The sequence below is a fragment of the Lonchura striata genome, chromosome 1 (genome assembly GCF_050655825.1).
Source record: "Lonchura striata isolate lonStrDom1 chromosome 1, ASM5065582v1, whole genome shotgun sequence".
Classification (NCBI taxonomy): Eukaryota; Metazoa; Chordata; class Aves; order Passeriformes; family Estrildidae; genus Lonchura; species Lonchura striata.
Window position 1 is genome coordinate 9,443,947 of NC_140703.1, and position 10,628 is coordinate 9,454,574.

Here is a 10,628-nt window from a genome sequence, read left to right on the forward strand (position 1 = left end):
ACTTACCTAAAATTTAGATAGTTCTCTTGTAATTTTGGAAATATGTATAATTGCATAAATCCTTTTCCTCCCAGCAGAAATCAGAATCTCAGAACATTGTTTTAAGAAAAAATTACGTGCATCACAACAAAGGAATTCAGAAAAGCTGCAGGAAAGCTTGAATAAATAAAATAAATATGGATAGAATAAAACTGGCCTCCTCCCAAAGCCCAAGTTTGTCAAAAGAACAAAGCATACACAAACAGCATGTAAAACCTGAATTCAAAATAGATTTATAAAAAAGGGATGAGGACACATGTTTTTTTCTATTTCAGTTTGAAAAATAAAGGGACACGGCAATGAGTCTTGCTGGCAGGCAGATAACTCATAGGCCCTGACCCTTCGGCTCACCAGGAATTCAAACACAAAGCTCTTTTCATAGTGACCGTGCCATACATTCTCAAGATAAGGCAGCGAAATAAGGAGCAATGGAAAGGTGCCACAAAGCTCAAACTGCAGAAAACTGCACAGAAATTAAGTTCACTTATTCACCTCCATGCAGCTGCACACCAAGTTCTGGCTGCAAAACTATTCCTTTCCAAATCAGAAGCCATGCAGTGTGCTTTTAGAAACAGGACCTGTCTCCTGAAGCAAGAAAAGCATGAGAGAGCAAGCAGCAAGGAAAGGGCTATCCCTGTGCATTTCTGTGTCGTTCAGGACTGAAGTGCACATCCGGAGAAATCATCTGGAACACAATGAGCTCTGCAGAAGGATCGCTGCGGTAAAACGGAAGGGTTTTTAGAGACAACAACAACAAAAAAAAGCTACATTTCAAACAACATTTCAAATCTGGACTCACCATGAATGAGCAACAGTTGCCTGAAGTTAGTGTGTTATTTTCTGCCCTGTTCCATTGCACTTTTTGCCTAGTTGTCCAACACTTGGTAGCTCAGAGCTGCCACACAGAGGCCCCTTCCGTGATCTGGCTTATTTGCCTGTCAGTTTGAGTCTCAGCTTCTGTATGATGCAGCTGTGCACTTTGCTGAAGGTCTAATATCATTTCCATAAGCTTTCTCCCTGCCTGGAGCAAGCAGTTTGTTCTTTCTGCTCAATAAATACTCAGATCACTTTTCTGGTACTCACAGGGATAAAGCTTTAAGTTGTTAAGGAGTTCTTACTAAGTAGTGGGTGGAGAACATAAGCTCAGTACAAGGAAACTCTGCGCATAATCAGAAACTGAGAAACTTCCTCCCTTTCCCCCAACCCCTCCTCTCACCAGGCAAAGCTGCCACTGCCTCCTTTACAGAAATTTAGGAATGTAAAGGGAGGACTCAAAGGGGCCCAGTCAGACAAGCCTTTCTCAATCAATTAGCTTGCAGCCATTACTTGTGACCCTAGGTCACACAACATAAGTGTGTGGGGTGTGCCTTTAGGGGTACACCAAAGCTACTTATTAAAACTTACATAACCAAAAGTGTTCAAAATCAAATAAACTCCGAAAGCTGGAAAATACATTCCCTGTACCAGTTTTGAAGAAAGAAGAGTTTTGTGTAAAGAAATGTTGCTTTTCTTTTCCAATAACGAGTCACTTGATTCAGGAAACTAATTTTTTTTATACTCAAAAAAAAAAAAAAAGAAAAGAAATGTGAGATTCATAAGCATACTTTAAAGTGGTATTTGTTTTATGATTATGCAAAAACTAAATAATACTGGTCTGAGTGATATTTGATGAAGCACATGATCATGTTTTTTAAATTAAGACTATTGTGTGTAGCTGCAAAGGCATAGGTATTTATAGGACTATTTAATTAAAGTTCTTCCCCTGTGTTTCAATCCTTTGCAAGAAACTAGTTCCCAGCATTCATATTCCATTCTACGATTTAATACTCCAACATAACAAATTGAACAATTTACTTTTAGAAAAGTATAGAAAAGAATATTTGAACACTACATGAAGTTATCCTGCCCTGAGCACACAGGGAAGAGAGGGTGTAACTTGCCATGATTCCCACACAACAAGGTTACACCCCTTGGTGTGAAGGAAAACTTCAAAAAGACCCTCAGCTTCATATCCTGCCAACCCAATGACATGGAGATGATGCCTTGGAAAAAGCCATGAGGGAGTCCTGATTTGAAAAGCAGATCTATGACAACCCCTTTCTGGGCCAGGCGAGATCAATGCGCTGCAGGGGCGATGCACTTTAATCTCCAGGTGCATCGCAAAGCATCTTTGAGTAGTGCCATAGATCAAGGCTTATACACAGAAGAAAAAACATTTTAGCCCAAACTTCACCATCTACTGAAGGTAATGGAGAAATAGCTACACAAAAGCTCATAGAGGTCTCAGGGAAACACATAACCATGTAGGAAAGTAGTGGTCATGTAGAGAAGTTGACTGAGGGTGTTGTAGACAACCTGCAATCTTCATGTCCCTTCCCTGTTAAAATCCCAACTCTCAGAACAGGCAGCAGAGCCCGTGTTAGTTCAGACATTCATTCAAGAGATCAGATTGCAGGATCAGGGCCACTGAGTAAGTGCCCTGGGGTAAGGATTTTACTTCTGTCTTGCACGTAAGACAGCATTTAATAAATTAGGTCACATTTATATCCTCGGAAAGCCCTGGCAGTAGAAACAATAATCATGAAAACTTTAATTTTGAAAGAAAAAAATGAGTTCAGGATGAAGACACTGGATTGGAATTTAGGTTATTTTGGTTTTGTTCCCATTTGTGTTTCAAATGGCCTAAATTATTTGGGAGGCATCACTTCAATTTCTGCATATGTCAAATTGCCTTTGTCTTGCAGTTGTAAAGCCTTCACCTCCTCAAAGTCTATCAATAAAAAATGGATCATGATAATAATCTTATGTATGCAAATCCCTTCAATACTGGTTCCCAACACATGCTCTGCATAATGGAATTAAAGCAGGATAGAATATAAAATATTTACTGACACTGGACTTCTCAGTAACTGAAAACAAGAAAACTATCTATATAAATCTTCTGAAATCTGTGCAATCTCCAGGAGATAAAAAACAAGTCCTTCTACATAAATAACAATATAGGCTTTGTTCTTTCCCCTTTAGCTCTCTAAGTGTAAGGCTCACAGAAAACTTTCAGAATTAGGTGCTTAAAACTCAAAAGGTTGGACTCCCTAATAGTAGAAAAAAATGGGAGGACTGGCCTGTGAAGAGAGAGGCTGTCTAGAGTGTTGCTCTCAGCATGTGTTAAGAAAAGAAGAACTCATTCCATCTTTGGCCAGTCTCTGTGAATTTCCAGGCTGAAGCAGAGGAATTATCATTGATTCTAGGTTTCCCTTTAACCCACAATTTCCAAAGCAAGATGCATCCCAAGCAACCCACTTCAAGATACGTTCACACCTTTCCTTTGGAAAAGTCGATATGGAAAATTTACAACACAAATAACAAAGAAATGTAAAGGATGTTTTTGATGTAACTTAAAACAATGCTTCCACACTAGAAATAATAATAGAATAATGGTTCCTCCTGGCATTCTTGAGTCTCCTGGCTAAGGACTCTTCCTTTTCCTGATTGCTGGCTGCAAAATTACCACTCCATTGGCTCCACTCCATTGCTGCCACATTTCAGCCCCGCAAAGGTAATGTGAGCCATTTCAAAATTATCTCTAACAAAGAAAGACACAAAGTTTGAAGATGGAACAAGATGCTCATTCCAAAGAAGGCAACCAGGAATATACAAAACTCCTTTAGCATTCTCAGGGTACGCTGCTATGAGCAATATTCCTTTTAATTAATGGAAATAACCACCACCTTTAATGCTTCCAAATTAACATTCTAATAAGGGTCAGCCCAGAACAGACTATTTCAGAAAAGGGTAATAGAAGTTTGCATGCATTTTTCCACATTCTGCCCTTTTTCCTCAAAAGTAATTGAATTTGGTGGGATCTATCTTAACAAGTCACCTTTTTCCCCCCTTATTTGTCACATTTTTTTGACTAAATGCTCAGCTCCTCGCATCAAGGTATTTTCACACTTACTAACTCAGAGTCACCAAGGAGATTAAATGTGCAAGAATTTTACAAGCTTTTCTCTGCATGTGCAGGTCTTCAGACCTGGATTACACCCAAGTTCAATGTGTTCAATATATGATCATGCTACATTAAGGGATCCTTTGAGAATAAAAGAGATTTCTTGGTATTTGGGAGTTGTTTTTCTGCACTGGTCAATAGGCAAAGCAACATTAATTCACAGACCTAGCTCTCCTCCTCCATTATGCTCTTAAATGTGGTTAAATTAATTTTAGTTAGGAAGATAAACAAACTATGTGCAAAACACTTGTGGCAGAATCACGTGTGTAAAGTTTATAGTGTTGATAGTGATACTCAGCAGACATTCATATCTTAAGTCAAGCTCTAAACACTCTACATTAAAAGCAACTGCTCCTTTAAGAAATAAAATAAAATAAAATTCATTCCACTAAAAAAAAAAAAAAAAAAAAAAAAAAAAAAAAAGCTTGCAAATACACTACAGTACTTTGAAACAGATCCTTCACTCTTTAAGCCTTCTTCCCCTGCATTCCCCCACCCCCTTTTCCTTTCAGGAAACAAAACTCAAGAAGAGAAAGAGAGAGAGAGTCAAAAGGTTACAGCCGGCTTGTAAGTGCAAAGAACGTGAGAGGCCCATTCTTCCCCTTAACACCTGACATCCCAGGGTACATTTTCCCCAGCACCGAGGCTGCTGGATTAGCCATGCAGCTCCTGGTGATAATGCAGGCTGTGCATCTCATTTGCCATGCACTGCTACTTAAAGGTCTTCTCCTATGCCTGCTCCTGTAAATTATTCTCATTCCTGCTACACGTTTATAAACGTAATTAATGACAATTTGCATTTTGCCATGATTAGACCCAGTTAAATACCTTTTCTGAGCCCCAGATAATAGATAAGAATTCATTCCTGGAATTTGGAAGTTTGAAAAAGTTGCATTTATTCTTAATTACAAATAAAACCCAAGAGAGGAACCTGATAAAAAAGCAAATAAATGTTAAAGCTTTGATTAAAAAAAATAATCTTGATCAAAAACAATTGTGACAGCAATATAACATTCATGCTGCCAGTCCTTGGCTCAGGATAGCCAGGTTTCCATTATCTCCCACAGCTTATTCAGCAGGTGAAAACCATCTAAGGCATGTTTGTTACAGGTACAGAACAATGAACATGCCAGAGAGAAATACCAAATTACCAAAGTCTTTGCTGCACTTTTTCTAGGATGGAGGTTCCTTGTAACCCTCAGAGGTAGATGAGATCTGCTTCCTTGGCTGATGCTGTAGGAACAAGGAAACAATTACCTCTAATTAGCTGCATAATCATGCACAAAATGGAAAAGGATTGAGAACAAAGTTAATTCTAAACACCAAAAGTCTTCAGATTAAAGGACAAAAGAGAAATAAGATTGATTAGGGTAGAAAAGGTACAGTTCACAAAAATCAACATTTAGCACGAATAAAAAATAGGAGAAAGAAGGACAAAAGAATTACTTGGAATTTCCTGATGTTAATAAATATTATGTTCTAAGTTAAAGATAACTTAATTTCTAAAAGGATCCAAATTCCAAAATTAATCAGAGCAAACTTTAGCAGTTGATTAATAAAGTGAGAACATGACCAAATGCTTTCTGCTGTTGATGCAAAGCACTTGTTTGAAGGTACATGTATTTTCTTTATAGAGTTTTGTTTCTTGGATTTTGCAAAATGTCTTTGTCCAGTTACTACTAAGAGTGAATGCCACAAACATTGCAGGAGAAATCTGAGAAAGGGGAAAAAAATCAAAGAGGCAAATGAAAATTCTAGTATTTGATAGCCAGGCTTTCAAAAAAACATAGAGACAGCTCAAACATGTAGGACTCAAATGTGTGAAAAATCCAATGAGAACATCCCAAAGAAGGTTTAAAGGAAGACTACACAGGTGTGCAGCTTGTTTAAGAAGATTTTATAACCAGAAGGATAAAAGTTGTCTGAAGAAATTAGTTTTTACCACTTGTTTAGAGGCACTGTGGTAAAAAAAATTCCTCCAGCTGATTTGATTTCCTAGAAATGAAAACAAGTGGGTGTGAGTTTGTTATTTGGTACTTTATTGAAAGACTAAGATTATTATTTATTTTTTATGTCATTTGGTTCTTAGAAGCATGAGTGAATACAAAGACATTAAAGAGAGTGCAGTCATTCTAGATACAAGCATGAAATGAGATTTTAATGGGGTCTGTCTATCACCTCACCAGTAACCTGCCAGGTAACACCACAAAAGCCCTCACTAGACCTGCCTGCCAGCCAGGATAGTTTGAGTCAGCTTTGTTGTTCAGGTGAGAGGTGCTATTTATTTGGGCCACAGAATAGAACAGATATATACACAGGCACTACTTATTTTAGCTGCATTTATAATTGTAAAAAAAATAGACCCATAAAACAAATCTAGTGCCAAAAAAGACCTTGAAGGGAAAGATACATAAATTAATTCCAAGAATCCCTGTCAATATATCAACAATCTAAGTTTTGTGTACAAAAACTGACTGGCTGGTGGCAGCTGACTGGGGGTGGGGAAATATAGATTGAGCAAATTTAGGGTGTGAGTCTAGCTCAACATGTCCAGCCACAGGCCCTACTGTTTAAAAAGAAGCAGGTAGTTACCTCCTCCTGACATCAATGAAGACTTCCTAAAGCACCTGTCTGATGGAGATCCTTCATTCTCACACATATCTCATTACATTAATCCTTTCATGTCTGCAAACCCCATCCCATGTGGCCAATGTGGGCAAGCAATGAATCTGTTCTTGAAAAAGTTTGAATATCCTAAAAATGCTACAGAAGTTTTAAAATTTAATCTCATAACATACATGAAAACACATGCATGGGTAAAACCTCTTTCTGCCATTGCCTACACCAGCATTTAACATCTACTTTCAGAAGAAAAGTCTGGAATTTTTACCTACTGTATATCCAGGAACACCTCCCTGACAGAGAACTACAATGGGAAAAAGCTCAGTAATACTTGCTCCAATATATTTTCTCTGAGGTTGATGCTACTTCTTTGTCTGTGAGCTTTTCTACTTTTTTTTTAAGTGTCATGAAAAACATGACCTTGCTGAAGCTTCTGAGTTAAAATGAATTCTCAGTAGAAAAATATCCCTAAAGTAGATTCTCTTTCTTACCAGGGAATGCTCCAGCAGTCAACTTCAATTTGCCTTAAAGACAAAAAGGCATCTCTCTAGGGATAAAAATCAATCCCCAAACTGTCAGCAGCAACACACAAAGTTTAAAAATGTGCTTAATTCAGCACAAACAAATGCTTGTAAATTGTCAAGCCAATATGTGAGAAGTGTCTCTTCCATTAAATAAAATCATGAGCTAAACTAAAAAAACTAAAAAGGGGACAAAGACACCACAAGCAGATATATTTTATTCACCTGATATCTATCAAGCACACTTGTACAGAATAATAAGAAACCAGTTTTAACTAATAGAGTGCTGATTAAGTTTAAAATTATTGTAATTGCTACTGACTTTTTTAAAGGTTTTCATTACTGTGGTGTTCCAGTGGACGTAAAAGCACACCTTCTCCACACAGCTTGGCAATGGGAGCAGCTTGGGACAACATCAACTCAGATTTGCAATCCAAAGGTTATCCACACTCTGTGACAGGGAAATCAGTTTTCCAGCTTGGAGATGTCATCCCAAATTCCAGCAACTGAGAAATGGCTGAAGCCATTGCTGGGCTTCAGATGTGCAGTGTGGTGTCCTTGTCCTCCTCTGCCTTTGTCCTCCACCCCTCAAGGCCAGGGCAAGGTTACGAGCCCCAGCTGAGAGTCCTTGCCTTTCTCTTCTTGTGTACCTTGTGGCACCTATGGAAACTGCTCCCACTGTCCACCCTCCTGAGGTGGCCCTGCCTCTTCCTTTCAGCACTCTGACATCCTTGGAGCTGCCTCCACACCCCCCACAGCACAGAGATAAGGTGCAGGGACTACTTGGAAGTTGTGTGGGCAGGCAAGGACCTTCCCCATCTGTCCATGCTGCCTGCGAGTGCTCTGGAGATTTTTGGGTGGGTTTAGTTCAAGACTTTACTGCATTCCTGTATGCCATTGATCACAGCAGGGCAGAGACAGAACATCCTAACAAAAGAAATAATACAACCATGACAGCTGTTACTGGAACTTCTCCCCAGGATAACAAGAACTTGGACTTTTCCCCCTGTAACCACGTTTCATACCCTAGTAGATGAGCCCATGATCATCAACACTTGTAAGAAACACCCTCAGTGTTTGTGCAGAGCTCCACCTCTAGTCTCCTTAATCTTCAATGAAACAACTTAATCTTTCTGTACCCCAGTCTCTTATCTGAAAATCTCAATCTAGAGTATATAATATGGACTTGTTATCAAATAGGTTTTATGCAATAACCAGTAAATCCTTTCAGTTTTGTTCTCACATGTGGCTGTATACATCAGAAAGTCCTGAAACAAGAAAGTGCTATTCAGGGTAAACAAGGTGTTTTGTAAAAAAATAGGCTGTGTTTTCCCTAAAAAGCCAAACTTGCAATGACCCAAAAATAAAAAATAAAAAACCCACCCTCCTCAGTAAGGAGTAAGAGAGCAACACAGACTCAAAGATCAAGTTTCAGTGATTTCTGCAAAATTACACCAAAACCTTCATATGTGTTAAAAATGGAAAGGGATGTTCTACAGTATGGAAAAATCCACCATAAATCAGTTAAAATACACAACCATAAATACATAAGAAAATATAAAATGAATGAACAGTGCAAAAAGCAGGAAGGTTTCATAAAGCAAAAAAGTAATTAGAGAAATCATCACAGCAAAATCAGCAATGACCAAAGCAGAAAACAGTGTTATTTGATGTGTAAAAATGTAAAAAAAAATGTCTTTTGTGTAAAATGTAGAAAAAATAGACCTAGTTCCATGCTGGAGATGCACCTCAAGACAGACACAACCATGTGTCATTACTATGCTTTCATGTTAATTTCTGTGAGCACAGAAATACTGTGAGTTGTGAACTTTTAGCTAGAATGAGAAAAAAAGAAAAAAAACCCAAAACAATCATAGCCAATGAGGAAAAACCATAAGAAAAAACATTGGCATCTCCTTCTGCCATTACCTTTAGAGGTAACAACAATCAGATATCCAACACTGACAGAACTGTCACACAATTTCACATGTAAGGCAATAATGCCAGAAAAGGAATGGCTACTGCTACTCTCTGAATTGTTTCACTATAAAGCTTTCTATGGAGATTCCTAAGGATTGAAAAGGGAGGAAAGTACTCCACATTTCCTGATTTATCTCAAAAATCAAAAAAGTCTAGGTTATTTGCAGCTGATACTTCAGAATGATCAGAAAACTTTTCATCACTACTTTGGCAAATAAATTTTCTGATACATGTTATCAAAGGCAAAGATTAGCTCAGGAATCTGGACATCATTTATTTTGGCAGTGTGCATATATTAGTGGATTCTTTGGTCCTCCCTAGGATTAACATGCTTTTTGAGAGATGGTGTGGGGTCCATGCAAAAATGTGAAAGTTCAAAGCTATATTCTTGGTCTATTCACCCAGGAAAGTGAACTAGAACAATCAAACTATCTTGCAGTCAAAAATAAGACTCCAAACTCTTCCAGAAGAGAGTAAAAATTCATAATCACTGGTATTGGAGATCTTTCTCATTGGCTGGTTCCCTCTTCCAGAGGGTACATCACTACATGAGTTCTCCCTGTAACTTTTCTTACTATTAAAAAATATTTTTCAAAAATATATATATAATTTCTTAACCAAAATACTAGTTATAACTCTACCTATTTTCCATTGAATGAAAAAACTTAATTTTTCTTTGGTTCTTTTAACACTGAACTATTTGAGTCTTTAAAGAGAAGTTACATCTCTGTCCCTTTCATGGAAGACAACGGTTGATGCTCAGGTCCACAATCATTATTTCCATTGAATCCAAAGACAGCAGAAGTGCAACTTTAAGATAAAAGGCCAAATTAATAGGTTCAAATCAGCATGAAATAAATGGGGGTCTTGGGCACAAACCCCATACCCTGTCTTGCCCTTGGAAGGCAGTGATAAACTTTGGTTGAGTCAAGCAGGGCAGTCCATACTGCCTGCAGTTCTTGCTGTGTGTGTACACTTTCAAGCACTCTGCCACACTTTGAGTCTTTTCTTTGGGCCTTAACTAGAACCTGTCAGATTTTGCAGGCATGGAGAGTGTCACCTCTTGCAATATCACCAGGTGGACAGGATTACTGGGATTGAGCCAGCAGTTCTCAAGGAATCATCAGTGTTTCACAGTTTTGGTTCAATACCTTGGGAGGAGAGTTCCTGATTCTGCAAGCCGGGCTGAATCCAGCCCCATGCCTTGAGGACTGAGGGGATGGGGGAGTCCAGGGGTAACTCATGAGCAGGGCACGATCAGAACTTGCAGGAATGTCGCCAGAGAAGGAGTTGAGGGGAGGGTAGAGCTGGGACCTGCAGCAGCTCTGCTGGCAGTCTCAGAGGAACATGCTGGGGCTTCTGTTTTGGCAGCCAGGGATCTGAACAACCCCACAATAACTGCATCCCCTCAGTGCCATTAAGAGCTAAAGTGGCAACACCATCTCAGCTACTGGCAAACC

At 38.7% G+C, this 10,628-nt stretch overlaps 1 protein-coding gene across 44 annotated transcripts in view; it reads right to left on the reverse strand.

Annotated features, from left to right (window-relative positions):
• The window catches only part of LOC144248939 (uncharacterized), a 409,608-nt gene that overhangs the window by 306,359 nt on the left and 92,621 nt on the right, over positions 1 to 10,628 (reverse strand). For 32 of the 44 annotated variants that reach the window (XR_014957940.1, XR_014957939.1, XR_014957937.1 and 29 more), the window contains exon 1: positions 839 to 1,206. The exons of 6 other annotated variants lie outside the window; for them this stretch is intronic. The gene's annotated coding sequence lies outside the window, so the exon portion shown is untranslated. Of the gene's footprint in view, positions 1 to 6; positions 756 to 838; positions 1,207 to 5,196; positions 5,255 to 10,628 lie in introns of those variants that run through there. 6 more of the 44 variants (XM_085589610.1, XM_085589677.1, XM_085589639.1 and 3 more) reach the window with 4 other exon arrangements.